General features: G+C 39.6%; 2 pseudogenes; both read left to right on the forward strand.

Annotated features, from left to right (window-relative positions):
- Positions 1-256: 256 nt before the first annotated feature.
- LOC131747781 (small ribosomal subunit protein eS4, X isoform-like) lies at positions 257-1046 on the forward strand (annotated as a pseudogene).
- A 4139-nt stretch (positions 1047-5185) lies between these two features.
- On the forward strand, positions 5186-6521 carry LOC131748141 (ubiquilin-1 pseudogene; annotated as a pseudogene).
- The last annotated feature ends 253 nt before the right edge of the window (positions 6522-6774 follow it).

A 6774-nucleotide genomic window follows, 5' to 3' on the forward strand; every position in this document is an offset into this window, starting at 1 on the left:
ATTAATCTTCGCAACATACTTTTGGATAGGTCTCCTCAGGCAAGGGAAACAAAATGGGACTACATGAAAATAAAAAGCTTTTGCACAGTGAAGGAAACTATCAACAAAATTAAATGAGAGATGATATTTGCAAATGATATATCCAACAAGAGGTTAATATGCAAAATATGAAAAGAACTCATACAACTCAACATCAAAAAAAGAAACAACCCAAGTAACAAATGGGCATAGGGCTCTTTTCGTGCCTAGTGCAGCCATGGCTCATGGTCCCAAGAAGCACCTGAAGCGTGTAGCAGCTCCAAAGCATTGAATGCTGGATAAACTGACTGGTGTGTTTGCTCCTCGTCCATCTACCGGTCCCCACAAGCTAAGGGAATGTCACCCCCTAATCATTTTCTTAAGGAACAGACTTAAGTATGCCCTAACAGGAGATGAAATAAAGAAGATCTGCATGCAGCATTTCATTTGGATTGATGGCAAGGCCCGCACTGATATAACTTACTGCTGGTTTTATGGATGTCATCAGCATTGACAAGACTGGAGAGAATTTTCATCTGATCTATGGCACCAAGAGTCGCTTTGCTGTTCATTGTATTACACCTGAGGAGGCCAAGTATAAGTTGTGCAAAATGAGAAATATCTTTGTGCAGACAAAAGGAATCCCTCATCTGGTGACCCATGATGCTCCCATCATCCACTACCCTGATCCCCTCATCAAGGTGAATGACACCATTCAAATTGATTTGGAGACTGGCAAGATTGCTGATTTCATCAACTTTGACACTGGTAACACGTGCATGGTGACTGGAGGTGGTAACCTGGGAAGAATTGGTGTGATCACTAAGTGGGAGAGACATCCTGGTTCTTTTGATGTAGTTCATGTGAAAGATGCCAGTGGCAAGAGCTTTGCCACCTGGCTCTCCAACATTTTCGTTATTGGCAAAGGCAACAAACCATGGATCTCTCTTCCTCATAGAAAGGGTATCCGCCTTACCATTGCTGAGGAGAGAGACAAGAGACTGGAGGCCAAACACAGCAGTGGATAAAATGATCTCTAAGTGACATGACTGGAAAAGTCTTTGTACTTAAATATAATACCACATTTAAAAAATGGGCATAGGACCTAAATAGATATTTTTCCAAAGAAGACATACATATGTCCAACAGACACATGAAAAGATGCTCAACATCACTAATCGTCAGAGAAATGCAAATCAAAATCACAATGAGATACCACCTCACACATGTCAGAATGGCTATTACCAAATAGACAACAAAATACAAGTGTTGGTGAAGATGTGGAGAAAAGTGAACACTCCAGCACTATTGGTGGAAATACAAATTGGTGCAGCCAGTATGGAAAACAGTATGGAAGTTCCTTGAAATTTAAAAATAGAACTGTCATATAATTCAGCAATTCCACTTCAGGGTATTTACCCAAAGAAAACAAAAATACTAATTCAGGGCTTTCCTGGTGGTGCAGTGGTTGAGAGTCCACCTGCCGATGCAGGGGACACGGGTTCATGCCCCGGTCCGGGAAGATCCCACATGCCGCAGAGTGGCTGGGCCTGTGAGCCATGGCCACTGAGCCTGCACGTCCAGAGCCTGTGCTCCGCAACGGGAGAGGCCACAACAGTGAGGGGCCCGTGTACCACAAAAAAAAAAAATACTAATTCAAAAGTTATGTGCACTTCAGTGTTTATTGACACATTATTTACAATAGCCAAGATAGTAAAGCAACCTAGGTGTCCAAAAATAGACAAATGGATAAAGAAGATATGGTATTGTATCTCAATAATTTTTTAAAAAAATTTAATACATTGAATTGGATTGAGTTGGATGGAAATGAAAATAAATCATATCAAAATTTGAAGAATAAAGCTAACGCAGTGCTAACATGGCTGTTTCCACATTTGTGATCAACCAGTGTAATCCATCACATCAACAGACTAAACAAGAAACATATAATCATATCAATTGATACAGAAAAGGATTTGACAAAAATTCAACATCCATTCATGATAAAAAATAATGCTCAGAATAATAGTGATAGACAGAAATTTTCTTAATTTGACACAGAGAATGTAAAAAAGAAACTATAATGTTACACAAAATGATGAAAGAATGATTTCCCCTAAGATATGGAATAAGGCAAGAATTCCACTTTCACCACTTCAACATTATACTGGAAGTTCTCACCAGTACAATGGGCAAGAAAACAAAATAAAAATCATATATACTGAAAATATAGAAATAAAACTGTCTAAATTTGCAGAAGGCAAAATAATCTACATAGAAAACCCCAAGATATTCACATACACAAAACCTAGTACAAATAAGTGAGTTCAGCAAGGTAACAGTATACAAGAAAAACATACAGAAATCAAACATATTTCTATATGCTAGCAATGAACATATAGAACCTAAAATTAAAAATACAATCCCTATTACAATTGTTCAAAAAATTAAATAGATGTTAACCTAACAAAACACACACAATACTTGTATGCTGAAAACTACAAAATGCTGAAGAAAGAAATCAAAGACCTAATTATGTGGGGACATACCATGTTCAAGCTTTAGAAAGCCTATTATAGTAAAAATGTTAATTATCTCCAATTAATACACAGGGTTAATGGAATTCCTATCAAAACCCCAATGCCCAGATTTTTTAAATATTGAAAATAAAATTTAAATTTTTATATGAAAAGCTGGGAAATTAGATGTCCATAGGGTCCTTGAAAAGCTCCAATGTATTCTTGGGGATCAGAGTGCCACATGCATATGCAGGTCTGTGTTTATGACTAAGGTTGTGTGTACACTGGGGAAATACCTGAGAAAGCCTTAGGCTCTCACCTCTGCCTATCAATGAGGGTGTATGCAAGTAGGAAGTTAAGGTTAAGACAGAGTTGTAAACTGCCTGATGAACTGATAAAAGCATGTCCCCAATAAAAACACAGAGTCCCTCAGAAAAGACAAGGAGTGTTACTATTTCCAGACATTTAAAGAATCTCTGTTAGGGGCTTCCCTGCTGGCACAGTGGTTAAGAATCTGCCTGCCAATGCAGGGGACACAGGTTCAAGCCCTGATCCAGGAAACTCACACAGGCCGCAGAGCAACTAAGTCCATGGGCCACAACTACTGAGCCTGCCGTCTAGAGCCCATAAGCCACAACTACTGAAGCTCTAATGCCTAGAGCCCATGCTCTGCAACAAGAGAAGCCACCACAATGAGAAGCTGAGGCACTGCAATGAAGAGTAGCCCCCGCTTGCTGTAACTAGAGAAAGCCCATGAGGAGCAACAAAGTCCTAACTCAGCCAAAAATAAATAAATAAATAAATTTATTTATTTATTTTTAAAAAAAGAATCTCTTTTGGTCATTAGCTAACCACTTTGCACACCAAGCAGACTTCAGTGGTCACACATGACAAAGAATACAGGCTTTACAAAATTAATTCAGAAAAGACACTAAATTAATAAAAACAACAAAGAGCAACAATAACAAAACAGGGGAAAATGAAAGACTCTGACTTCCAGAGTTGCCACATTTTATATATACATACACACACACACACACACACACACACACACACACACACACACACATATGTTACTGAGGATTGACTTATAACATTATATAAGTTTTATAACATTATATAAGTTTCATGTGTACAACATTATATTTCTAATTCTGTATAGCCTACATGCTCACCACCAAAAATTTATTTTCCATCCGGCACCATACAGTTGAGCCCCCTTACCCATTTTGCACTACCCCTCCATACCACCCCCTCTGATAACCACTACTCTGTTTTCTGTATCTATGTGTTTGTTTTTGTGTGGTTTGGTTTGTTCACTTATTTGCACATTATATTATTGCAAATGTCCAGTTTTCAACAACAATAACAAAAAAATGAGGCATGCCAAAAACCAAGAAACTACGGTTCATATACAGGAAAAAAGCAATCAGTTGAAACTGTCCCTGGGGAAGCCCAGAGTGTAGACTTAAAGATAAATATATTAAATCAACTGTCTTAAATATGTTCAAAGAGCTTAAGGAAGTTATGTGAATAATGTCTAAATACATAAAGAATATCAATAAAGAGATAAAAATTAAACAAAGGAACAAAATTAAAATTCTGGAGCTGTAATGTTAAATACTGAAATACAAAATTCACTAGAGGGATTCGATAGTAGATTTTTGCAGGAACAAAAAAGAATCATCAAAAAAAGATCAATTAAAGTATCCAATCTGAAGGGTAGAAAGAAAAAAGAATGAAGGAAAATGATCCAGACCTAGGAGACCTGTGGGACAGTAATAAACATATCGACATGTGCATAATGGAAGTTTAAGCAAAAGAGGAGGGAAATGGAGAAAAAGAATATTTGAAAAAATAATAGGGGCTTCCCTGGTGGCACAGTGGTTAAGAATCCACCTGCCAATACAGGTGACACAGGTTCGAACCCTGGTCCAGGAAGATTCCACATGCCGTGGAGCAACTAAGCCCATGTGCCACTACTGAGCCTACACTCTAGATCCCGTGAGCCACATTTACTGAGCCCGCATGCTACAACTACGGAAGCCCATGCACTTAGACCCTGTGCTCCACAACAAGAGAAGCCACCACAATGAGAAGCCCATGCACCGCAATGAAGAGTAGCCTCCACTCGCCACAACTAGAGAAAGCCCACACACAGCAACGAAGATCCAACACAGCCAAAAATAAATAAAATAAATAATTTATTTTAAAAATAGCTAAAACTTCACAAATTTAATCAAATACATGAATCCATACATCCAAGAACCTCAAGGAACTCCAATGAGTTAAACTCAGAGAGATCTACACTGTCACATTATAATCACATCACTAAAAGATAAAGACAAGAAGAAAATCTTGAAAGCAATAGGAGATAAATGACTCATCATATATAAGGATCCTCAAAAAAATTAACAGCTGATTTCTTATCAGATACAATGGTGATTACATATTTAAAGTGCTGAGGACCTGTGCTGGAGCCCACACCAAACTCTGTGCCCCCTAGCCTTCCAGGGTGGCCCTGCACCCAGTTGTCACTGAGGCAGTGTGCCCCACATTCTCTGCTGCCCCGGCCGGCTGGCTCAGGTATTGCCTTGCTCCCCTTTGCTCGCCCACGCCCTCCTGTACACCTGAGGCACCGCTGTCCCATGGCCAAGAATGATGAAAGTCTCAGCGCTCCAAGCTCCCAGGACAGTGCCGCCACTGCCGAAGGTGCCGGCCACCCTGCCACCACTGCCTCCACAGAACCCAAGATCACAAAAGTCACCCTGAAGACACTGAAGAAGAAAGAGTACTTCATGGGGTCCAAGAATAGCTCTACCCTGCAGTTCAAGGAAGAAATCTCTAAATGTTTCAAATCACATACCAACCAACTTGTGTTGATATTTGCTGGAAAAGTTTTAAAAGATCAAAATACTTTGAGTCAGCATGGAATTCACAACGGACTTATTGTTCACTTCATCATCAAAACACAAAACAGACCTCAGGATCATTCAGCTCAGCAAAAAAACCACCAGTGGAAGCAGTGCTACCACATCATCAGCTCCTAATAGTAACTCCACATTTGGTTCTGTTGCTAGCAACCTTTTTGGTTTAGGTGGGCTTAGAGGACTTGCAGGTCTGAGTAGCTTGGGTTTGAATACTACCAACTTCTTTGAACTACAAAGCCAGGTGCAGCAGCCACTTGTGTCCAATCCTGAAATAATGGTCCAGATCATGGAGAATCCCTTTGTCCAGAGCATGCTTTCAAATCCTGACCTGATGAGGCAGTTAATTATGGCCAATCCACAAATGCAGCAGTTGATAGAGAAATCCAGAAATTAGTTATATGCTGAATAATCCAGATATTGTGAGACAAATATTGGAACTTGCCAAGAATCCAGCAATGATGCAGGAAATAATGAGAAACCAGGACCGAGCCTTGACCAACCTAGAAAGCATCCCAGAGGATACTACAATGCTTTATGGTGCATGTACCCAGATATTCAGGAACCAATGCTGAGTGCTGCACAAGAACAGTTTGGCGGTAAACCATTTGCTTCCTTAGTGAGCAATATATCCTCAGGTGAAAGTAGTTAACCTTCCCGTACAGAAAATAAAGATCGATTACCCAAAACGTGAGCTCCACAGGCTTCTCAGAATTCATCAGCTTCTGAGGGAGGCACTCAGAAGTGCCTTGGAGGCACTAGTGATAATGCTGTCAGTGGCACTGCTGGGCAGAGTTCTGTGCCAAATTTGAGGCCTGGAGTAAGAGCTAGTATGTTCAACACACCAGAAATGCAGAGCTTGTTGCAACAAATAACTGAAAACTCACAATTTATGCAAAATATGTTGTCTGCCCCCTACATGAGAAGCATAATGCAGTCACTAAGCCAGAACCCTGACCCTGCAGCACAGATGCAGATTGCTGATAATTTATTGGCAATATCATACCCTAGAGCAATGCAGGCCTTGTTACAGATTCAGCAGGGTTTATGTCTGTAACAATAGGAAACATCAATGAAATTAAAAGCTGGTTCTTTGAAAAGATAAACAAAATTGATAAACCTTTAGCCAGACTCATGAAGAAAAAAAAGAGAGTGGGCTCAAATCAAAATTAGAAATGAAAAAGGAGAAGTTAAAACAGATACCACAGAAATACAAAGGATCATAAGAGACTACTATAAGCAACTATATGCCAGTAAAATGGAAAGCCTAGAAGAAATGGACAAATTCTTAGAAAGGTACAATCTCCCAA

This window comes from Kogia breviceps, chromosome X (assembly GCF_026419965.1).
Source record: "Kogia breviceps isolate mKogBre1 chromosome X, mKogBre1 haplotype 1, whole genome shotgun sequence".
In the NCBI taxonomy this organism is placed as follows: domain Eukaryota; kingdom Metazoa; phylum Chordata; class Mammalia; order Artiodactyla; family Physeteridae; genus Kogia; species Kogia breviceps.